General features: G+C 51.7%; 1 long non-coding RNA gene across 2 annotated transcripts in view; it reads right to left on the bottom strand.

Annotated features, from left to right (window-relative positions):
- Positions 1-22,006: 22,006 nt before the first annotated feature.
- Positions 22,007-24,581, bottom strand: part of LOC103878511 — a 4,487-nt gene continuing 1,912 nt past the window's right edge. Inside the window, exons 1-2 of one of the 2 annotated variants that reach the window (XR_638737.3) lie at positions 24,013-24,581; positions 22,007-22,148 (exon numbers count right to left, since the gene is read on the bottom strand). The exon at positions 24,013-24,581 is cut by the window's right edge and continues 1,912 nt beyond it. This is a non-coding gene — a long non-coding RNA (uncharacterized LOC103878511). Of the gene's footprint in view, positions 22,149-23,564; positions 23,688-24,012 lie in introns of those variants that run through there. The other variant, XR_004178003.1, reaches the window with a different exon arrangement.

The raw sequence follows: 24,581 nt of genomic DNA, 5'->3' as shown, positions 1-24,581 counted from the left end.
CTGCCTCAGTTTCCCTGCCCAGCCCTGAAGCCTCCTACTGGGAATGGTGCCCTTTCCTTCCCTGGTAAGGCCAGAAGCTCAGATCCCCAGGAGGGACTCAGTGGGCATTGCTGAAGGGAAAGGAAAGGAACTAGGCTGAGTCCCTGCCTCGGCGCTTCCTCCCTTCTTGGATAGTGGTACTGGCCCAAAGCTAGCCAGAGTCCCCATCACCTGGGGGACCTGCTGACTGGTCCCTGGCCACACCCTCAGGGCTCCCTCAGACCCATCTCACCCAGCCTGATGCCTGATGATCCCCATTAATGGACACAGCCCCTCCTCCTCAAATGAACTCTGATCCCTCCCGCCTCCCGGCTTCAGCACACGTGGTTCCCCCAACCCAGAATACTCGGCCCAATCCTCCCTTGCCCATTAGCCTGATTCTCTCTTAATCTCTCAGATCCCTGCTAAATTCCCTGATCCCGCAATCAGCATCCAGCCTCCCTATGATATTACATACACTTAAGCTCCTTGTTTTGTTTTGTTTGAAACGGGGTCTCACTCTGTCACCCAGGCTGGAATGCAGTGGCACAATCAGGATGCTCACTGCATCCTCCACCTCCCAGGCTCAAGCAATCCTCCCACCTCAGCCTCCTGAGTAGCTGGGACCCCAAGTGCACACCTCTATGCCTGGCTAATTTTCTTATTATTTGTAGAGACAAGCTCTCTCTCTGCTGGCCAGGTTGGTCTCGCACTCCTGGGCTCAAGCAATCCTCTCACCTTGGCCTCCCAAAATGCTGGGATTACAGACTTGCACCACTGCACCTTGCCTGGGCATTTCTTTTTTTAAATAGTGGTTATCGCTATTTACCTGGACTGATTGTTTAATTAACAACTTACTCCATGAGGCCATCCTCTATGCCGGTTGCAATTCCTGGCACATGGTGGATATCTAGTAAATATCTGAGGAATGAATGAGTCAGTTACCACCCAAGAGGCCCCAGTCCTAGGAACAACCTTTGAGTGACTGTACCCCAAAATCACCCCAAGAGACACACCAGAAATACTTGGGCCAAGGTCTTTGGTGAGGCCATCACACCTGTGTGGTGACTTTCCTGAGCCAGCAGGGGCAGCTTCATCCCAACCCTGCGGCTGATGGTTCTGACCAGCACTCCTGAGATGGGATGCAGGTCCCGGTGCTGAGATAGTTCTTGGGGTGGTTGTCCCTCCTGGCATTCCTAACCCAGGCTCTATGTGGACCCAGCCCCTGCTTCCCAAGGTACCAAGGTTGCTCATTTATACTGTGCCTCCCAAGTCCCCTCCCTCCCTCTCCAGCAGGGCATGCTCAGGGCCTCAGGGACCCTCTTAGAAGGTGCTGTGTGTTGAATTGGGTATCCCAAAAAGACATGTTGGGCTAGGTGTGGTGGCTCACACCTGTAATCCCAGCACTTTGGGAGGCCGAGGTGGGCAGATTACTTGGGGCCAGGAATTTGAGATCAGCCTGGCCAACACAGTGGAACCCCGTCTCTACTGAAAAATAGAAAAAATAAGCCAAGCATGGTGGTGCACGCTTGTAACACCAGCTACTTGGAAGGCTGAGGCACAATAATTGCTTGATCCCAGGAGGCAGAGGTTGCAGTGAGCCAAGATCATGCCATTACACTGTAGACCAGCCTGGGCGACAGAGTGAGACTGTCTCAAAACAAAACAAAAACACCTGTTGAAGTGTTAAAATCCAGTACTTGTGAATGTGACCTTATTTGGAAATAGGGTCTTTGCAGAGGTAATCAAGTTAAGATGAGGCCACACTGAAATAGGGTGGGCCCTTCATCCAATTTGTTTATGTCATCATAAACAAAAGAAAGAGAAACAAACAGGGAGAAGGCCAGGTGATGACAGAGGCAGAGTGCAGGCCAAGGAACTCCAAGGGTTGACAGCCAGCCCCAGAAGCTAAGAGGCCAAGAAGGTGTATCCACAGTCTCTGAGGGTGGGTGGCCCCATTGACACCTTGATTTCAGACGTGTAGACCCCAAAACTGTGAGAGGACAACTCTCTGCTGTCTGAAGCCACCAACTTTGTAGTAAGTTGTCATGGCAGCCCTAGGCAATGAATGCTGAGGGCTTCCTGGCTCTGTGGGTCATGATCAGATACCTAACATGGAGAAAGGTCCCGGCCTTTGCTGGGACCCGGGCTTGCAAGCCACTCTTCACTAGGGGATGGCACAGGGTGCTGTCACATATGTATTGGAGGAGTGGCGCAGCAGCACACAGGCCAGGAGGCTGTCTGGGTGCAGGGCTGCTGGAGAAGCAGGTCCTCACAGAGCAGGGAGGGACAGGCTGATGCCGCACATCTGTGGACCACCAGGCCTGTTTCTGCAGTGACCGCCCCATCTAGAAGGGACCCCAGTTTCTTCTCCCATAGCCTCGTGCTCATCATCTCACAGAAGACTTCAGTCCTTGGGCAAGTTACCAGCCAAACAGAGCAGAGAAATCTCCAAGAGGTGTGTTTCTGGAAACGGGAGGGCATGACTCAAGCTTTAGACAAAAGGATTAATTTCAATAATACCAACTATGCCTACAGAGCATCTACCCTGTGGCAGGCACTTGGCAGGCATTATCTGAGCTCGTGTTCTTGTGGAAGAGTGGGTATCAACACCCCTCCTCCTTTATACGTGAGCAAGCAGGAGCTCAGAAGACATTTGCCCAAGTTTCCCCAGCTGATTTTTATAGAATCAGAATTTGAGTCTAGGCCTTTCTGACTCCATAGCCCATCATGAGTGTCCAGCCTCCCCAGGGATGAGCAGGATATGCCAAGAGAGACACTTTGGTCTTGGACACTTAAAGAATGGAGGAGACACTTGTGAAGACACACAAACTGGGATATGTCAGTAACTTGAGATGAGATATGGACAATGGGGTTATGCCCAGGAGGGTTTGACATGGATCAGGAGCAGAGCTGCCTATTCATCTCAGTTCCGGCTGGTTCCAGCCTCTCACAGCTGCTCCTGGGGCTCCACCCTACACAGGCCTAAGCCAGTGAGAGCCCAGGCCGGTGGCAGATCCAGAGTCCTTCATGCCTGGAGTAATGTTGAGAAGCCATGGCTGCTCCATGAAACTCATGCCTCATTCCTGGGTGTACCATAAGCTTCAACTTGAAGCCTCCAGGCTTGACCCTCATTGACACCCCAGTTGGCCATGCTGCTCTCCTCCTGGGATCTTAGGCTGGCACCTGCCCAGCTTGCCATATCCCCTGGTCAATGCCTGAGGCTGACTGCTTCTGCCATCCACCCAGGCCTCTTTGGTCTTTACATCAGACTCTCTATGACCTTGAACATAGCAGACAACTCTAGAAGTGTCTGTCCAGCTCATATTCTAAGAGTTTTCCTTCTAGGGATGGTGCTATGCTTTGAATGTCCCCTCCAAAACTCAAGTTGAAATTCAATTGTCATTGTAACAGTATTAGAAGTGGGGCCTTTAAGAGGTGATTAGGGCCGGGCACGGTGGCTCACGTCTGTAATCCCAGCACTTTGGGAGGCCGAGGTGGGCAGATCATGAGGTCAGGAGATTGAGACCATCCTGGCTAACACGGTGAAACTCCATCTCTACTAAAAATACAAAAAATTAGCCGGGCATGGTGGTGGGCGCCTATAGTCCCAGCTACTTGGGAGGCTGAGGCAGGAGAATGGCGTGAACCCAAGAGGCAGAGCTTGCAGTGAGCCGAGATTGCGCCACTGCACTCCAGCCTGGGCAACAGAGTGAGACTCTGTCTCCAAAAAAAAAAAAAAAAAAAAAAAAAAGAGGTGATTAGGCCATAGGGGCTCTGCCGTCATGAATGGATTAACGCCATTATTGTGGGAGTGGGATAGTTATGATGGGAGTTCAGCCCACTTTATCTCTCTCTGTCTCTCACATAAGTGTTTTCTCACTATGTGATGCTCCTGCCATGTTATGATGAAGCGAGAAGGCCTCACCAGAGGCAGCCTCTTGAACTTGGACTTCCCGGCCTCTAGAACCATGAGCCAAATAAATCTCTTTTCTTTATAAATTACCCAGTCTGTTGTATTCTGTTATAGCAGCAGAAAACAAACTAAGACAGATGGGCGTGATAGCCACATTCAAGAGACGGCATTGTGCAGTGGTCAGCCACAGGCATGTTAAGACCAAACTACTGGGTTTAAAGTCAGCTCAGTCACACACTGGCTGTGTGACCATGGGCATGTTACTTCAATTCTCTGTGCCTCATCTATAGAGTGAGGCTGGTAAGTGTAGTGCCTAACTCATACAAGCGTTGTGTGAAGATGAGGAATTAAACATGCAAAATGCTTAAAACAGTGCATTCTAAGAGCTTAATAAATGTTAGCTGTTATCATTACCATCATCATAATTTTCACATGATGTTCATGTCATCAATATTTTTATTCCAATGTGACTCCATCCGTAGCTGATGGACCAAAAATGAACACCTGACAGCCTAGGCCACTTACGTTCTCAGGCTCAAGAATGTGGAATTTGTGCCCAGGCCCAAAGGGCATAAATCAGTCTAGGCTTGTCCTAATGACAGGAAAACAGAGTCCATAAGGTGACCCTGTGTGTCCGCAGGCATGGGGGAGCAGGGAGAACACAAGTGCAGACAGGAGAATGAAATTGAAGTGCACAGATACTCAACTGAAAGGCCGTTTAGCTCCAGATACAAAGACAGATGGAGGGGGAGGCTTCCCAATGGCTCTCTGACTCCATCCTCTCAGCCTGCTGTGCTTGAGGACTATGCCTCGTGGGTGAGAGGAGAGGCCACAGTTCATCCAGGAGGAGAGAGATCCCTCCCCCGACCTCACAGCATCATCTCTCATGCACTGCTAGCTTCCTCAAAGCCCCCTGTCCCATACCCAAGGGACCCTGAGCTCACTCTCCAGAGGAACCAGCAGAACCTCTGAAACTTTGAGGTCCTGAGGACTGGGGTAGGAGCCCCTCCCTCACTCCTTTCACTTCTGAGGGTCACCAAGTGATCCCAGGAAGCCTCCACATCCAGTCCTTCTATGCCAAAGTAGGGCCCAGCAGAGAGGAACAAAATGAGCCTGGGTCCCAGATCACAGTGATAAGGCGCTGCAAGGTCCATAGGCCCAGCCCCTTGTGTTTGGATAAACTGAGTCTCAGCTATCCTACCCAGAGCAAATGCTGTGTCAGGGACCCTGTCTTGGTGAAGAGGGTCTGCAGGTGAGTGCATACCTGCATCTGCCTTCCCTCTCCCTTCTCTCATGCCTCTAAATCCAGACACCAAGGACATCCACGTGACCACTAATTCTTTTCAGCTCTATCCGATTTTTTTCCAGCATTTCACTTTGCTGATCACTCTCCACTTCTTGAAACACCCTCCCTCCGTGACTCCCATGGCATCACACCTCCCTGTCCTCCTTCCTCCTCCCCAGCTGCCCCTTCTTTGCCTCCTTCTGGGATTTTCACAATGATTGGTTGTCCTCCAGGTGCTGTCTTTGCAACTCTTCTCTCTCCACACCCTCCCTGGATAGTCTCATCCACTCCGTGGCCTTTCCCCCTGTCTGGGTGCCAAGGATGCCCAAATCTCTCTCCAGCCCAAACCATCTCTGGGGCTTCAGCTCAAGAGCCCAACAGCCTTCTTCACAGCCTCCTGGATGTCCACATCTCTCCAAACTCAAAGAGCTCAAAACTGGGCTCCTCCTTCTCCCTGAAGAAGGACCATCTCACTCTATCTCAGTGAATAATGTCCTCCAACTTCTAGTAGCTTCAGCAATAAACGTCTGGGCTACCTCACTCTCTACCGCAAATAAAGCCCATTGGCTAGTCCTGTCAAGTCCATCTTTTAAGCATCTTTCTAATCTGACCACTCTCCCCAGCCCTCGGTCACTGCCACAGCTCAAACACACATTATTGTTCCCCTGGGGTTTTCTATCAGATGTTGATGCTTAATACATCTGCAAGTCTAAAATACAAGAACTAGTCCCTACTTGACCAGACTAGGGAACAGTTCAGCGTCTAACTCAAGAATCCAAATCTCAGCCCAGAGGTCAGAAACTGTAGCTCATGTCTAGTCTGGAGCAAAATCCCCTCCCAAAACTGAGAGGATGAAACCCAGGCCTCTGTACTCAGCCCATCTCTCAGTCTAATGTGTCTCAACTCCCTCCACCCAGGTCCCTTATTGTGTTTTTCTTAAAGAAAAACAAGTGTCGATGGGGAGAGGGTTAACAGTTTATTCTATTTTTTCTGAGTGATTTTATCACTGTCGTTAGAACATTCATTGAAGTAAGTGAGGAATCCATCACAGGCTGACAGCAGTGTGCAGACTAATGGCTGTTAGATGGTAATAATTTTTAATATGATTTTTATTTCACTTAATTTCATATGTGCTTGACAAAAGGTCCCCAGTCACTGGGGAGCAGTGCAGAACTGGGAATATGCTCACTGGAAGGTCTATTAAGCCAGGTGCTGGAAGCATTTCAAAGAAACAACTTTGCCATTCGGGGGAAAGTCGGGAACTTGGTTGGGTGAAAGGGGCTGGTTTCTGGCACGATGTCTGTATCATGACCCCATAGACACCAGCATATCCGCACCTCGTGATACCATGAGTCAAAGAGACAGGCACCAAAATGACAGGTATGCCCACAGGCATGCATGCAAACTTGCCAAGACTCATGGACATAGATGTATCTTACCTTGTCAGAGGACACACAATCACACCCAATGCATCACACTCCAAGTTTTCAGAGAAATGCATAGTAAGTATAGGATTGTGCACATAAAGATGCAAATTGCAAGGGAGAGAGATGGGGAGGGAGGGAGAGCAAGACTCATTCCTTGACATGACACACAGTCTCACCCTAGAATTCAGCTCTCTCACTCTCATTCTCTCTCTCTCTCTCTCTCTCTCTCTCTCTCTCTCTCTCTCTCTCTCTCTCACACACACACACACAGACAGAGAGAGGGAGAGAGATGATCACATACAGGGAACATATAGATTTAGCCCTGTACAGAGACACATCTCACACATGTAAGAATAATCACATATAAAACGTTTCTCACAGTCATCAAGCCAGACATACACATCCTACCAGGTCCATCCTACAGCCCCGTAATGGATAATGAAGCCCTTTGGGTTTTCTGAAAATTGAGTTTAGCCACTAGAGGAAGAGGTGGAAAGACCAACCCTTGTGCCCCATTGCAAGAGGTGGCCATGGGAAAGAGGAGGGAGGGGCATCCTGTTTGTGTGGCCCCAGCTTCCTGGATTACAGGATCTCCTGACAGGAAGCCGGGGGTGGAGACCTGGCACAGGAGTGGCTAAGATGAAACCAGATCAGACCAGAGCCCATGTGTGAAGTGATCCAGGGTAGGTCCCAGTTTCTCCTGGGGATAATCTTAAGGATTTTCTAGCTGGAGCATCCAGTGTCCTCCAGACATGCAACAGACCAGAGAGACACAATCCAAAACCCCAGGCCCTGCGGGGAACTTGTCAGCCCCAGTGAAGGAGTCTCAGCCACAGGAGGCCAGGCGGGCCTGGGCACCTGCTAACACATCAGCAGGAACTTGAGCCAAAACAGGGAGCCCAGCCCAGGACCCAAGTGGCCAGGGGGAGAGAAGAAGGCAGGAAATAAAGAAGCTACAGTCTGTTGCTAAAAACATTCATGTTGCCTATCCATGACACCCCAGACACAGAAGCAGCAGACAGATCATCATTCCCCCAGGCAGATGAGGAAAGCCCCCACCAGGCCAATTCTCATTTGCTCCAAGGCAAGGCAAAGAAGAGGAAGAAGAAGAAGAAGGAGGAGGAGGAGGAGGAAGAGGAGGAGGAGGAGAAGAAGAAGAAGAAGAAGAAGAAGAAGAAGAAGAAGAAGAAGAAGAAGAAGAAGAAGAAGAAGAAGAAGAAGAGAGGAGGAGGAGGAGGAGGAGGAAGAACAGACAGAGCCCCATATCTCTTTGGCTCCCCCATCTAAGGGAAGAGTAGAGTGGTGTCCATCACACTTGGCAAGAAATTCCCAGTCATGCTCACCTAGGGACTTCGCTTTGATGAACCTCAGCATGCTGTTCTTTCAGTCTGGCTCTGAGAGGGGCTGCCCTGTGAGGCTAAGAGAGGAGTCATACTGCTGAGTTTCAACCCCAGTTCTGACACTCACTAGCTGGGTAAGCTACTTAACCTCTCTGTGCCTGTGCCTGTTTCCTTACACACAGAATTGGAAAAGCAAGTCTCTACCTCGCAGGTCATTGTAAGGATCAGGTGAAGGAATCTGGATCTTGGAAAAGGTCATCTACTGTGATTCTTTTCTCCCCATTTCTTATAAGGGTGGGAAATCGCTGTTCCCAGGTTCTGTTAACATGGAGAGGGGGAAGGCTGGGGCAGTCATCCCACCATGCCACTTTTCCCCAAATCATTCACTAACCCTGCCTGGCTTGTGATCCCTGGCACCTGCAGGAGTGAGGGAGGAGCCAGAGTAGATCACAGTATTGTGGTCAATCACTGTCTGATGTGAGTCCACTAACACAGACACACCCAGACGAGAGAGAGAGAGAGAGAGAGAGAGAGAGAGAGAGAGAGAGAGAGAGAGAGAGAGCGCAAACATTCCCGCTAGTCCCTGAGAACCCACACCCCTCTGACCTCCTCCAAGCTGAGAGGCTGCACCGAAGGTGATCAGGACAACGGACAGCAACATGCTTCTGTCCATGGTGCTGCCTAGGACTTTCCTCCTTCCCCTCACTGCAGTTCCCACACTGCACACTCGCCCCTTCCACATTCTAACCAGGACGTCCAGCGGGACACTTATCTAGAGACTGCAACCCCAGGAGGCTCAGAGTTATTGGTTGAGTGGGAAATTCTGCATCTGAAGAAATCCTTTTGTAAAGAAATATAGTTGGGAGTCCTGAGGCAGTCCCAATCCTCATTTGCCCAGGGACATCTTCAAACTCCATTTCTTTGGGGTTGGCCATCCCCAGAACTCTACTCCGAGGCTGGCATCCCCAGTAGACTGGGAAATGGTCCAAAGAGGAAGTCTTTGGCCTACATTTACTAGGCACAGGCTGTGGGCCAGAGTCTGTGCTAAGCCCTTTACATGCATTATCCCAGTTAATTCTCCAACAACCCAGTGAAGTAGGTGCTGTTGCTGTCTCCATTCTGAAGATGAAAATCCTGATATGAGAGGTTATTTATCTGCCCAGGTTCACAGAGCTCGAGGTGGAGGCGCAGGGTTTGCACACATGTCAAGACTAAGCGCCAGTGATTATGTCTTGGTAACTTCTGTGGTCATCACCCCTGTCGCCTATAGCCAGCAATAAAGGAACTCTTAATGAATATCTATTGAATGAGTGAATGTATGTTTTAACAATCCCAAAGCTCTTGTCCTAGCCTCTTCATTGCTCTGCCTCCTAACTGGGGGGTTCACCTTCAAAGTTGTTTCTTCAGCCACTGAGATTCTCCCACCCGTCTCTTTTGGCAGGAGCTCTCCTCCCCACAGCCCCTGTGGAGCCCAACATAAACCTCCTTTGCCCCTCAGCAGGGCTTGGCCAACTCAAACCTCCTTGGATCTGAGTCTGAAGGTCTTGAGATCTGGCTCCCCACAGCCTGGAACGGGCTCATGCTGATCAGGCTGCCAGGAGAAGCCTTGCCAACTCTGCCTCTTCAGCTGGAGCTGCTGTGGAAAGTGGTCAGTGCCCATAAATGGCAGTGATCATTATCATTATCGTTCCTGTGAAACATCAGGGTTGTCCCCACCTTGGCATCTGCCAGGGACAAATTTAGGCTCATTTCCAAGATCTCTACCCAGTAACAGTACTTTTAACTCAGAGTGAGAAAGATTCTGCAGGAATCTCCAGCTTGCAGTGCCTGAGCTCAGACATCCTCCCAAAACCTTGGGGCCCGATGATTCATTTGTGGGTTATAACACATTTCAATATAGGTTGAGATTTTCCAGAGCCATGTTTTTAAGACTTCATGGAGGCAGGTCAAATTCTAACCTTAAGAGTCCAAATTTGTGCCAATAACAAAACAATAGCAACAAATTACTCTTGATTTGGCACCTGCTGTAAGCCCAAGACTATGCTAGGAAAAGGGCATAGAAAGAACCAAACAAGGGTCTTGACTCCAAGAATCCCAAAGATCAACAGAAAAGAAGTAAAAGGATACTTTATGCCAGTCAGTTCTTTGTCAAAGATGACTGAAGAGGAAAAACATAGGCGTTCTTTCTGGGCCAAGTTAGCTGAGAGTCCCTGCACCCCCGACAGCCTTCCCCAGAATCCACAGTGGATCTAGCCACCCATTGTCCCAGTTCCAAACAGCACAGCCAGGTAGAAGCAGTGAAATCTAGTGATCATTAATGGCACAGATTCAGGAGACAGAGAGCTCTTATTCATATCTCAGTTCTTCTACTTCCTAGCTATGTGCCTTTGTACAAGTTATTAATCTCTCACTCATGGCCCCAATATTCTCAGTTGTAAAATGGAATAAAACCTAACCTATCTCAGCAGGTGTTATAAGGATTAAATGAGTGGATGATTATAAAGAGCTTAGAACAGGGCTTGGCACATAGCAAAGGCTATAGAAGCATGCGGTGGTGGTGGTGGCGGCGTCATTGTCCCAGCATGCAAACCCATCAGAGGCTGGCACCAAGTTGGGGAGGCAGCACCGAAGACCCAGCATTGCTTCACTCCTGCTTTTGAGTTACTCACTCCCTGCCTGAGCTCAAAACCAGCCGTGGCCAGAGCCAAACCAGAGTCCTCTGCTCATCTCAGACATGCAAGCAGCTCCAGCTCCCCCGCAGCCATTCCCTTTCCTCTGATTCCTATATATTCACTATTTTAACTCCCAGGAATCAGGCACTTACTTTGTGGGGTCCTTAGCATACAAGATGCCTCTCCAAGTCCTCACAATAACCCTTTGAGGTAGGGACTATCATGATCTCCATTTTCCAGAAGAGGATCCAGAGGTTCAGAGTGGCTTAGACCCAGGCAGGGTGAGTCCAGTGCACCAGCTCTGAACCATCGGCTACATGGCCTTCATCCAAAAAGGATGTGAGGCAGCTCTTCCCATGGAATCTTCCTGCAGGCCCGCTCTCCCTCAGAGTGACATCCACGACAGCATGGCTGCAAAGGGGAGCATGGTAGCCCCAAGTCTCCGATTCCCACTGACCCCATGGCTCTGCTCGCTTTCAGATTTTGCTGCTGACTCTTCTGCAGTCCCCAGTGGAAGTTACAAAGGAACAAGTTTGGGTTTCTTGGACCACAGCTTTTGGATCCCTCTTAAAGGGCCTAGACTCCTCCTTTTGTCTGGTGTCACTGAGGGACAAACCCTAAGTGTCCTCTTACACGCTGCCCTGTCAGAATGACTTCTTCCTCTAGGGAGGAGTCGTTAGGATGTAACTACCCCCTTATCTCCAGTGGGTGCCTGTCCTGGGTGGCCCCACAGAGCCATTCCCCAGGGACACTGCTTCATGCAACCTCTAAAGTGGGCATGTCCTAGTTTTGCCCATAGCTACTCTTGTTGTCCATTTGTCCATAGCTACTCCTCACTCTCTGGATGGGCACAATATTACTCAAATATCAGTGGATTCACCTTGCTGCACTGCACCCCCTTTGGTGAGCTTGGCTTAAATCCACCTTCAGCAACTGGGCACACAGCATGGCCCTTTACCATGCCAACTGCTGCCAACACACACACACACACACACACACACACCTGGAACGATTTGGATGCAAATGGAGCTGGATTCGAATCCTAGTTCTACCAGTGGGGTGGCCCTGGCCCTTCTCCCTCTGGTCCTCAATTTTCCCATCTATAAAACAGAAAAGGCCCCAGCTCTCTGAGCCGGCATGTCTGGGCCTACAAGAGGGATCTGAGCTCAGAATTATGCCCATTCTCCACCTTCCAGAGGGCAGCCCCAGTAGTCAGTGAAACAAAAGGGCCAAGAGCCATACAGAATACTGTAGGGGGGACCCCCTGCCTTCACTAAGCCCCTGCCTCTTCAGAGCTTCCTTTCTCCACAAGTTTTACTGGGCCAAGTGAAAGGCAAAATAGTTTGGGGGTGAAATGCAAGGATTTGGAATCAGATACAGCTGGGTTCAAGACTCAACTCTGCTCCTCACTGGCAAATTGCCGAATCTCATGGAGCCGCTGTATTCTCCGTTATAAAATGAGGTGACCAAGTCCTTCCACACTGAATTCCTCTGGGGACTGGGTAAGATCACAAATGGGAAGTACCTGACCAGAGTGGGTCACAGAGCATCATTACTGTGTTCTTGGGGGTAAATGGTGAGAAGAGTCGTGGGCTCAGAGAGCCCTACCAAGGGTCCCAGCACACGAGGCTGCTCATGAATCACGGGGATCCTTGGGTCCCCCACCAGTACACCATGGCCAAGGGGAGTCCATTGGAAAACAGTTCCTGAGAAGTTGAAACAGAGTTACCATGCAACCCAGCAACTCCTCTCCTAGTGTGTCTAGAGGATTGGAAACACTGGTGTATTTGTACACAGTACAAATATGGGTAGAATATTCCTAGCAGAATTGGTCTCAGCAACCAACAAATGGAAACAACCCCAAAGTCCATGGACCGGTGAATGGATAAACAAACAGTGGTGTACCTGTGCCGCAGGTCATTACTGGGCAATAGAAAGGACTGAGGCACCGGTGCCTGCTGCAGCACAGATTTGCCTCGAGAGCACTGTGCTAAGTGAAAGAAGTCAGACACAATAGACCAACCACGTTGGAAGATTCCATTGACATGAAATGTCCAGAAAAGACGAATCCACGGAAACAGAAAGGAGATTACCAGGGGCTACCAGTGGTGACCAGAGGCTGAAGGCAGGGAAATGGAGAGAAACTGCTTCATGGATGTGGGAGGTTCCTTTTTCAGGGTAATGGAAATGCCTAGAATTAGATAGTGTGATGATTCTAAGAGTTGAGAAGATACCAACGAATTGCACACTTTAAAGGAATGACTTTTTTTTTTTTTTTTTGAGACAGAGTCTCCCTCTGTCGCCCCAGGCTGGAGTGCAGTGGCGAGATCTCGGCTCACTGCAAGCTCCGCCTCCCAGGTTGACGTCATTCTGCTGCCTCAGCCTTCCGAGTAGCTGGGACTAGAGGCAGCCGCCACTAAGCCCAGCTAATTTTTTGTATTTTTTAGTAGAGACAGGCTTTTTTTTTTTTTTTTTTTTTTTTTTTTTGAGACAAAGTCTTGCTCTGTCACCCAGGCTGGAGTCCAATGGCGCGATCTTGGCTCACTGCAACCTCTGCCTCCCAGGTTCAAGCAATTTTCCTGCCTCAGCTTCCCCAGTAGCTGGGATTACAGGCGCCCGCCACCATACCCAGCTAATTTTTTGTATTTTTAGTAGAGATGGGGTTTCGCCATGTTGGCCAGGCTGGTCTCGAACTCCTGACCTCAGGTGATCTACCCGCCTGGGCCTCCCAAAGTGCTGGGATTATAGGTGTGAGCCACCGGGCCCAGCCAAAGGGATGAATTTTATGGCATGTGCATTTTATATATATAAAGAGTTTGGTGGGTGAGAGTTTGAGCACTGGTCCAGGCCCTGAAGTTCTTTCTCACAAACCCAGGGAACTCTGCCAAGCCCGCAGATGGCCTTGGACCTCAGAGGAAAAGTGGTCACAGGCCCTGAGCCACTGCTAAGGGCCAGGTTCTGGGCCAGCCCTGGAAGGGGCATCTCCTGGGGCAGCACAGACAGTAGTTAACGGCGGGGCCCTGGAGCCAAACAGACCTACATTTCTATCCTAGCTCAACCCCTTCCAGTCCTGTGACCTTGGGCATGTCATTTGACTCTGAGTCTTAGTTCCCACACGTGTGAAATTGGAGATAGTGACATTACCTTCTCCACCAAGCTGTGGTGAAAATCAAGCAAGTCCATCAGGTAAGTTGCCTGGCACGGGGCTAGACCCGGAGCAAGTGCTAAATATAGGTCAGTCCTAACAGCATTGAACTCGCACTAAGCCCTGCCAACATCCCTCCCTAATGGGCAAGAATTACCATTCCCATTTCACAGGTTTTGCCTGCACCAACCTCTGCCCCACTCCAAGGTTCAGGAACCCTGAGATGCAGCAGGAGAGTTATAGGGGATGCACTTGAAGCTGAGGGGCCAGCTGGGAGGTGGCACAGACAAGCCATGAGAGAAGCTGGTGGCCTGGCCCAGGCAGTGACCCAAGGAGTGGAGAGAGCCGACGTGCCAAGTGTCTCTGAGAGGAGAGCTGCACAGGCCCAGTGACGTCCTGGCTGGGGGTGAAGGAGGACTTATCAATGAGGACTGACCCCTCCCAAGTTCCAGCTTGTTAAGCCAGTGTTGGGGAGGGCTGGCTGGACCCTAAGTTCAGGGGCACAGGGGGAGAAGAGCCCCAAAAACCCAGGATCCTGGAGAGCTCTGGGCTGGAAGCAGAGACGTGGGATGTAGGACTCGCTAGGATGACGGAAGAGGCATGGGAAGTATGACTTGCTAGGATGGAGAATGGAGGAGGAGGGAGGAGGGAGGAGTCAGGAGGGGGGTGTTGCAGAATTGGGCCCGGGGAACAGCCGCAGGTGAGAAGCCAGCAGAGGAAGAGGTAGCTCGAAGGAGCTGGGAAGACACAATCAGGGAGGATGGAACCCTCCCACAATCAAGGAGCTGGGAAGACACAATCCAGAGACCACAGGATCAGGGAAGGTGCAAGAAGAGAGAATCAGCAGGAGAAGGGAGTCTGACCATGCCTGCTGGGGCTGAGGGATGGGGAGGATGTGTGCCCATAAAAGCATTACATTTTGCCTCAAGGGGCAACTGGTTGTGCTGGGTGTCAGGAGGGGCGTCCAGGGCCCATGTAGGTCGGTCAAGACCTAAATGGTGGGGAGACAGGGTGGGTGCCAAGGGAGGGCCCTGTGGAAGGATGCTTAAAGGTCAAAGAAAAAAGAGCAGGTGGCTATTGGTCAGGACCCCTAGAACCTCCTTGCTTAACCTTTTGGGCAGGGTGGGCCCTGCCCTCCTGGGAGATCCCATGGTGTTCTCTCCATCCATCCCTCTGTTGCAGCGCTGACCCCCTAGAATTAGAGTCATCTGTCTCTCCAAGTAGACCATGAGCAACTTGAGGATTCAGGGTCTTCTAATTTCTGCAGCTCCAAAGCCTGCTATGGAGGAAGAACAGGTACCAGGTGGGCAGACTAGCAAGAAGTCACACAGGCAGATGGATGCATTTAGACAGACAAACAGGCCAGCAGACAGACAGGCCAGAGAAAGGGACAGGGAGGCAAGGCCACTGAGATGACTACCCCTCCCCCTCAGGGTGTCCCCACCCCCACCGCTGACACTACCAGGCCTGGAGCACAGATTTATCTCCAAATGCTGCCACAATCCAGATATTGGATTTGTAATCACAGGCTCCAATGTTCACGGGATAAATATACTAACAAACTAATTGTTTGTTAGCTCTGAGGTTGGAACAATCAACACGTCCAGCATGAGATATGGGCCATTCGCTGGCCCAAGTCTAGGCTGTCTCAAGGCCCCCAGGCCTGGCGCCATGGGCACCCCACCAGCCCCCAGCCTGAACGTCCACGCAGGGGGTGGAGTGGGCGGGAGGGCTTCCAGAGTGTGCTGGCACGGAGCGGTCCTCACTGCCCCTGCCTGAGCCTCATCAGTGGCAGACATAAACTAACTCGGTTCCTGGGGACCCAGAGGAGCAGCAGGAACTGTTTGGTAGAGAATTATAGCTGTGGGTGAAATTAGATGTACTCTGAGCCCCAAGGCTGAGAGAAATAAAAAGCATTTTAAATGGAGTGTAGAATTCATATTCCTCAGTCACCTTCCAATAAATAAATCTTGTACCATTTTTTTCTGTAAACAGTGGTTACACTCAGCTTCCATTGTCTCCACATCCCATATGCCAATCGGCAGGGAGTAGCAGGGCCGTGCTGGACTGGGAAGGAAAAACATGGGGCGTCTTTGAGGTTTGGGGGAACTGGAGCCCTGGCTTCCCTAGAGGTGCCCGGCTCTAAGGAGGCGTTGGGCGGATCCCAGGGTCATAGTCCAGCCCTGGACATCCCTCAGGGATCCCAGGGATAAAACACTTCAGATGGAACTCCCAACCCCCAAGGTTTGAGACCCAGGGGTCCCGGGCAGCTCCACCTCTCTAGGGACCCCCTTCCCCCAGGAAATGAAGCATTGCATGGGCACTGACAGCTGGGGGCGGAGGAGAGCCCTGCAGGCCTGGCCACAGCAGCTTCTGTTGTTTCCGGTTTTCTTTTTAAAGCGTTTGCCTTCCAGTTGCAAAAAACGGTACCTTCTCACCACTAAAGAGGTGGAAAATGCAGGAAATCACAAAGAAGAATAACATCACCAACAACCCTGGAGCCCTGAAAAAAATCATTGTGGCCATTTTCACATTTTCTCTTCCAGATTTTCTTCAGTATGTATAATATATGCACACCAATAAATATGTGTTTTACAAAACAGAAATAATCCCTACATTTACTAAGTACCCAATACGTACCAGGTTCTGTTCTAGGCATTTTGAATATATTATCTCTGAATCTCAGCTCACATTTTGGGGGCTCTTAGCACGCACTGGCACATCTGTAAGCACGAACCTGCATGATACAGTTGCCTCCACACCCGAGAGGCAGGGCCCGCTGTTGTCCTTCAGGGTGGGAGGCGACTTGTCCAAGGCCACAAAGATTGCAAGTGGCAGAGCCACGGTGCAAACCCAGGTCCGTTTGCCTCCCAGTATGTGTGCCCAGCTACCCCACCATTGCCCCCAAAGCTGGAACACGGTGGATAACCCCCACTGGGCCCTGCCCCGGCTCCAGCAGTGGGTCCACACCCACTCCCCCACACAGTCTACGTCTCTTCCGCTGGCCCCAGCCATTCTCCTTGCACCTGTAGGCACTGTCCGCTTCCTGTGGCCTAAGACCGAGGTTTCCACGGCTGCCCTGATCCTGCCCTGCTGGCTCATGAACAGGGAGGCAGCAAAGAGAACGGGCAAACAGTGGGGGATTTGGGTTCAGACAGACATGGCTTCAGCCTCAGCACGGCCTCTCACTAGCTGTGTGTCCTTGGGGCAGTCGCTGACCCTCTCTGGGCCTTAGCTTGAAAATGAAGAGAATAAGTACACTCGCTCCACAGAGCTATCGTGTAAACCAAATGAGATCATCACTGCAGCGCTTAGCACAGCCTCTGGCACATGCCAAGGGCTCCATAACGTTGACTCTTTTAAATACAAAATGAGACATCAGAAAAAGTTTTAAAGAAAAACAGAAAAAGAGGCCAGGCATGGTGGCTCCCACTGTAATCCCAGCACTTTGGGAGGCCAAGGTGGGCAGATCACTTCAGGTAAGGAGTTTGTGACCAGCCTGGCCAACATGGTGAAACCCCGTCTCTACTAAAAATACAAAAATTAGCTGGGCATGGTGGCGGGCACCTGGAATCCCAGCTACTCAGGAGGCTGGGGCAGGAGAATCGCTTGAACCTGGGAGGTGGAGGTTGCAGTCGTCCGTTTCCGACAAGAAGGTCGAAAGGAAGGAGTCAATCCATCCTGCGTCTTCTATTCAAATCCTGAAGTCCAGAATCAATCGCCCCTTCATGGAGCTCCTGGGTAGCAGGAGTGACACTGTCCTGTTTGTCCCTGGGGTCCATCGGCTCTTTGACCTGTGAATCTATCATTCTCACTGGAGGAGTCAGTGGAGATGGGAACATTAGTTCAGCATACTGAGTGCGATTACAGCTTCTTTAAAATGAAAAGGAGTCGGCCGGTGATGGCTCAAGCCTGTAATCCCAGCACTTTGGGGAGGCCGAGACAGGATCCGCGAGGAGTCAGGAATCCCGAGACCATCCTGTGCTTGGAGAACCGCGGTGAAACCCCGTCTCTACTACTAAAAATACAAAAAAAAACTAGCGGTAGTGTGAGGCCTGTAGTCCCAGCTACTCCGGGCTGAGGCAGGAGAATGGCAGAACCCGGGAGAAGACTTGCAGTGAGCTGAGATCCGGCCACAGCACGCCTGGGTGACAAGCAAGACTCCCGTCTCAAAAAAAAAAAAAAAAAAAAAAAAAAAAATGAAAAGATTCACCCCCCTCCCACCACCACGAAGCATAGTGAGGAGAGGCACAGGAGATGGAACTGTGCTTGGGACTCAGTTCTGCACTGACTGCCCAAGACTGGGCTCACTCAGAGGGGCTTCTGGGGCTGCAGCATCCCAGGAGGCCTTCCTGGAGGAAGAGGGCAATAGGAGGACATGGGGGATGGACAGAAAGAAGGTCTGAGTCTGGGTGGGAAGGAGGATTGTGGGCTGCAGCCCTGGATTCAGGGGCCACAGGACTGGGTCCCAGGTCACCTACTGATTCCTGTAAGACTCTGGGCTTGTTCTTTGTCCTCTCTGGGCCTCAGCTTCCCCCTCTGTGGAATGGGGATGACAACACCCCATTGGAACTACAAGGGTTGTGCCAATGGGAATGAATGGGTGATGTACAAGTGAGTGGTTCCAGTCCGAGCCCACAGCTGCAGCTGACTCCAGGGTGGCCAGGACTCCCCTCTTCCCAGGGCCCTTGGTCATTTATTTTTGGTTAATTAAATGGTGAGATTTTCATGTCTGATTATTTACTGCCAGCCAGCTTCATTACCAGCTCCCCCATAAATCACAGCGGGGAGCCTGGATCCAGCTCCCCCTCCTCCATGCCCACTCCCAGGCTGAATCCCCGGTCCCCAGCAGAGCTCAGTCTTTGAGGGATCCCAAGAGAGACATGGGGAGTTGTGACCCTTTCTGTCCTGGAGTGCTGCACACGGACTTCTCTGGACTCCCACCCCCACCCCCAAACCCCTCGCCGTCTAGACCTGTGGTAGCCTCCGTGCACATCCCCTGCAGAGCGGGAGCTCAGGGAGCCTCCTCACTGGCAGACTTGAAAGCAAGGCTGGGGGAATCCAGGTTGGCTCTCCCCAGCACTCCGACCAGAGTCTCTCAGGATCACCCGCTGCATGCCCGGCTCTTTCCCGGCCCAAGCTGCAGGATTGGATACCCCTACAGACAAGGATACCATGGCTCAGGGTGGCCAGGTAACTGGCCCGAGGTCCCACAGGTGGTCAGCAGGGAGTGAGGATTAGAATCCAAGCCATCTGGCTCCAGCGTCCGTGCTACGCAAGCTATCACAAGTACCTGACCTACAATGATGGGGAGAAGTGCAGTCCTGCCTCAGGGCACAGTCAGACAGAGGTCCCAGATTCAGAGGGGTTGCCCACTTATGATGTCCACAAGCTGCAAGACCTTGAGCAAGTAGCTTCACTCTTCTGTGCCTCCATTTCCTCAGCTGTCAGGTGGGGACAGTAATGCCTCCCTCCCTCAAGAAGTGCTGTGGGCATTACAAGTGACCTGCCTGGACCAATACCAGACTCAGACTTTGCTTCACACTGAGGGTTTGCCATGCTCCTGTTTCAGCACTGGGGTGGGGTGGATCCCAGAGTCAGAGGCGTGGAAGTCACCCGGGTGTGGGGCACAAACAGAGGCAGCAGCATGTGGAGGCTGGGAGGTCTCGGGGGGCCCCCCTCTGGCTGTGCCTGGAAAGCCACTAGTTGGACCCAGGTGGTGCCCTGGCTGGCAGTGACCCCTGCAGAGCTACCCCCAGCCCCAAGCTGACACCTGGATGCCTTAGCCCTAGGTACACACCACGGGGAAGAGGGGAACTCCAGAGGTGCCCAGTACAGGGAAACCCCAAGGGACAAGGGTACAACAGTACATCCTCGGCTTGAGTCTTTGCCATTGAACACAGGACAGACAGAAGGAGGGTGGGACAAGCCACTCAAGGGAGCAAAGAGAAGCAGCTCCCCCATCTGACCAGGACTCCAGGAGGCAGGCAGGGACCATGCACCTGGTCCCCAGTACCCAACCTGACACAGAGTGAGCTGCTTCGGGAGCAGGGTGACCAGGGTGCCTGTGAGGACCGCTCAGTCTGTCTGCCAAATCCAGCAGCGTGGGCCAACTCCCCGGGACCTGGAGCAGACCATCATCCCAAGGACCACCATGGTGGTCACTACCGCCACAGAAGAGCCAGTCTCCCCAGCTCCACCCTGCACCACTCACAGTCCCCGGCCCTCCCCCTCCCAGCTCTCCCAGAGCGCTCTGGAGGCATTTCACACAGGCCCTGGCCCTGGAGCCTGTGTTCATGGATGCATGTGTATGTGGTTCATTGGTCACTAACACTCCCCAGTAACACTCACTTTTTTTTTTTTTTTGAGAAAGAGTCTTGCTCTGTCACCCAGGCTGGAGAGCAGAAACTCGATCTCAGCTCAATGCAACCTCCGCCTCCCAGGTTCAAGCCATTCCCATGCCTCAGCCTCCCAAATAGCTGGGATTACAGGTGCACAGCAGCACGCCTGGCTAATTTTTGTATTTTTAGTAGAGATGGAGTTTCACCCTGTTGGCCAGGCTGGTCTTGAACTCCTGCCCTCAAGTGATCCACCTACCTCGGCCTCCCAAAGTGCTGGGATTACAGGCATAAGCCACCACACCCGGCCAACAATCACATCTGATCCTACAACAAATAGCCTTATAAGGCAGCTTTGACTGTCACCCCCATTTTACAGAGGAGAAGACTGAGGCTCGGAGAGAAGGCACCAGTCGAGACAACCAACCAGCAGGTAGAGGGCTGGGACTTGAACCAAAATCTGTCTGACTCCAGAACTCATGCTTTTCTGTTGCTTCCAGGCCCAGCAGGGATGCTGAAGGGGGTGGCACCAGTTTACGGCAGCTCAGTCACAGACAGATCACTCTGGCTCTGCTGTTGCACCTGGTGTGTTCCAGCTGCAGACTCCAGACAGAAATCCCCCCCACGCCAAGAACACCTCTTTCCAGTGCTGACCACTGCACTTCCAGCACCCCTGGACGTTCTGGTTTTCCTTTGCTCTTAGAGATGACTATAATGACAAGATGAGTACGAATAATAGTACATATCACATGTTGATAAAGGGCCTTTCACCATGCCCAAAACTCCACCCACATTTTCTTATTTGACAGACAACAGAGAATAAGGATTAAGTTTGCAGGCTTTGGTCAGAATCACCTCACTTTAAATCCCAGCTCTCCTGGGATTAATAGCACGCCTGGTTGTGCAGCTGTATCTGTCAGCTACAGACACAGTAATGCTGCGTAACAACACTTCGAAACTCAGTAACTTACAGTAATAAACATTTATCGTCCCACCCGTGGGTCTGCAGGTTGGCTGTGGTTTGGCTGCTCTAGGCAGGGCAGGGCTAAGGGGCTCTGCTTCAGGCTGAGGGTCAGGGTCAGGACTGTTTCACAGGTCTCTTCTCACACCAGGACCATGTCTACCCAGAGCAGGTGCCCACAGAAATGGCAGAAGATCAAGAGCCAAGAGAAACCACACGGGCACATCAACGGCCACTACCCATGTCACTAGCATTCCGCCAGCCAAAACAAGTTCCACAGCCAAGCTCAGTATCAGTGGGACAGGGAAACACGCTTCGCCTAGAGTGGGAGTGGGAAGAAAGATTTGCTGAACAGTTATCCAGACTGCTGCGGTACCCCTGGGCCTCTGTTTTCTCATCTGTAATGGGAACCAAGTGCTAAGTCAGCAGTAGAGGCTTCAGTCTGACTGCAGGACTTCCAGGGCCCATGCCTTTGCCTCCCCAAGGCTTCCTGATTTTACCCTGCTTTATTCTGTGGCTTTGGCATGTTGGCGATCTCCTGGGGTGGAAGAAGCTGATGTCCTGGGCCCCCATGTCATCTGGGTCATTTACTCAATGACTGGTCATGCCACAAACTCTCTCTCATATCCAGAGTTTACCCCTGAAAACTTTGAAGACCCCCTTCCCTGACCAGCATCCATGGGCCAGGTGAGGCCCGTTCAGCCTCCTACAGCACACAGCCTCTCCTATTGTGCGCTCTTAGCACAACCGTGACTCACTGGCTATGGAACACCTGCATGAATTCTGCCTCCCAGGTCTGCAGGCGAGAGCCCCGAGGGCAGGAACTGGGTCCATTGTTCGCTGCTTGGCGCCAGTGCCTGGCACACAGCAGAGCCTGAACCTGCATGAGACCCTGTGGCTCAAATTCATTCCTTCATTTACTTCTTTATCCAATCATTTGTTCTTATATTTTCCAACTCATTCATTCATCCAGTTGTTCACAATTCCAGCAGGCTCCAGTTGCCGATGGTCAGGTGTCCTGTAACACCATCGTCGCACGGGCTGCCCTTGGGGTCGAGGAGACAAATTGCAAAGAGAGGGTGAGCTTGACAGATACCCAAAGGGCTGCACTCCCTCCCTCAGCTTCTGTCCCCCACTTCATGAAGAGGAACTAACAATAGCACCTCCTGTGGTTGTTGTGAATGTCAAATGCTCTAGTGGATCATCATTTTTATTATTGTCGCAGAAGCCACCATGCACTGAGCTCCCTCTGTGCCAGGGACCGTGCCAGGCCCTTTTCCTGTGTGATCTGATGGAATCCTCAGAATAAGTCCTTGGGGGATGATGCCCCAGTGGTTGCCACTCTCAGAGGTGGAAGCTGGGAACAGAGGGTTAGCAACAGTCCAAGGCCACACAGGGCTGGGAGTCCACAGCAGGTCTCTCCGTCCCCCGGGCTGCCTAGGCACACCCTGCTCTGCTCCCTCTTTTGCTAGGAACATCCTTGAGGTCGGAGCTGCCCCTGGAGGAGGGTAGATGAGAAAGCACCCCACAAACCCCAAGAACACAGGGCTATGTGTACCGAATCTTGCTGAAGACCCTCATTACGGACAGACATGAAATAACCCCTGGGGCCTCCCCGAGGATATGGGGATTATACCAGGGCTCTTTCCTGGCTTTTTAGGGTCCTTTCCATCCCCCTCTGGTGGCTGCCTGCCCAGGGAGTCATCAAACCATGTAGCTCTGAGGGCCCTCTGGTCCCACCCTTGGACCAGCCTCAGGACCCTCCACTGACCCTCCTGGCTGAAGAACAGCCCAACCCAGCCAAGGATCAGGGGTCACCAAACAGCCACCTTCCCCCACTCCCACTGATATGAAAGGCCCAAGGGAGACCTTAGCCACAGAGCTGAGATTGTCTAGAAAAGAAAGTGAGCAGTGGGAGGATGGGCAAAATGCATTCCCAGCCAATGTGCCCACAATTCCACCTGTGTCTGCCTGTGTGTGCATGTGTTAACATATGTGCATAGGTGTGCCTCCAATGTGCTTGCACTATGCTTGGTTACATGTTTAAGCATGCACACAGATATTTACCTTCTCATGCGCTTTGGGTACGTGCATCTACAAAGAACACGGTGGTCTGCCTTGGGATACGCGTGGATGTGGGTACCTATGCGTGCATCTGGGAGGGAGGCTGGAATTTGATACCTACTTGCCTTTCTCCAGCTAATGCTCCCTTTGCCCAATCCCAAGCTTTCTCTAAGTTGAAAAGGTTGAATTGAATGCAGTGATTTGCTATTAATTATTGGTTTTAGGTTTTTGTTTGTTTTGTTTGTTTTGAGGATTGCCACCGCCTCTGTAGCAGTGACTGGCTGAGCTTTGATAAATAATTCCAGCCACTGGGATTCAAGTACTCCCCAGAAAAGAGGCACGTGGGACTCTCCACTCCCTTCCACCACCCTCCCACCTCCCTGGCTCAGCCCCAGTACCCTATAGCCAGCAGGACCCATGGAAGATCAAGGAAGGTGATGATGTGGCCGGGCGTGTTGGCTCATGCCTGTAATCCCAGCACTTTGGGAGGCCAAGGCGGGTGAATCACGAGATCAGGAGTTCGAGACCAACCTGGCCAACATAGTGAAACTTCATCTCTATTAAAAATACAAAACATTAGCCAGGCGTGGTGGTGGGTGCCTGTAATCCCAGCTACTCGGGAGGCTGAGGCAGGATAACTGATTGAACCCGGGAGGTGGAGGTTGCAGTGAGCTGAGATCACGCTACTGCATTCCAACCCAGGCAACAGAGTGAGACTATCTCAACAACAACAACAAAAAATAAGCAAATAAAAGAAAGAAAGGTGGTGATGTGTCTATGGTCCCAAGCAGGTTCCCCTAACCCTGCAGCCTCTCCCTGGGGCCCTGGGAACTGGAGCTCACTCACCCATCAGGAAGATAGTAACTGCCGGAGTGGCCCAGCAGAGAATGGGGAGACTCCAGGCTTCTCCTTGGGGGCAGCAGCAGGGGTGTCAGGCACCTCCCACCTGCCATCCCCCCCGCATTGTAAATAATGCCAAAAATGAGCCGTTTTTAAAGAGTGTCCAGTGGGATTGTGGAGGCTTGTTTTAATTATACAAAAACAGCATGGGTGCTTGGGCAGATGTTGGCGCTAATTGTTTTGAAAGCAAGCCCTCTTGGCTCTGCCGAATCCTGTGTTTGGGCACATTGTGATGTAATTCCCCAGCCAGGCAGGTGAGGTCACTCCCTCTGCTGGGCAGGCGGTGGCTGCTCCCCATGCACGCTTCATCCTAGACCCACCCCCCAACCCTGAGCAGACCTGCAGCAGGAGCAGAATGGGGGCCCGGATAAAAGGGAGAGTGGAGCGGAGCAGGCCAGGACTTCGCCTTCAGGATCCTCTCCTCTCCTCTCCTGACCTCACCCCTACCAGCTCCAAGCACTGGCCTCCACAGACCCTCAAGCAGCCAGATGAGGGGACACTTCAAAGCCGAGAAA

This window comes from Papio anubis, chromosome 13, assembly GCF_008728515.1.
Source record: "Papio anubis isolate 15944 chromosome 13, Panubis1.0, whole genome shotgun sequence".
NCBI lineage: Eukaryota > Metazoa > Chordata > Mammalia > Primates > Cercopithecidae > Papio > Papio anubis.
Note: the sequence above shows the minus strand (reverse complement) of the source record. Positions and strands in the feature narration are given on the sequence as shown.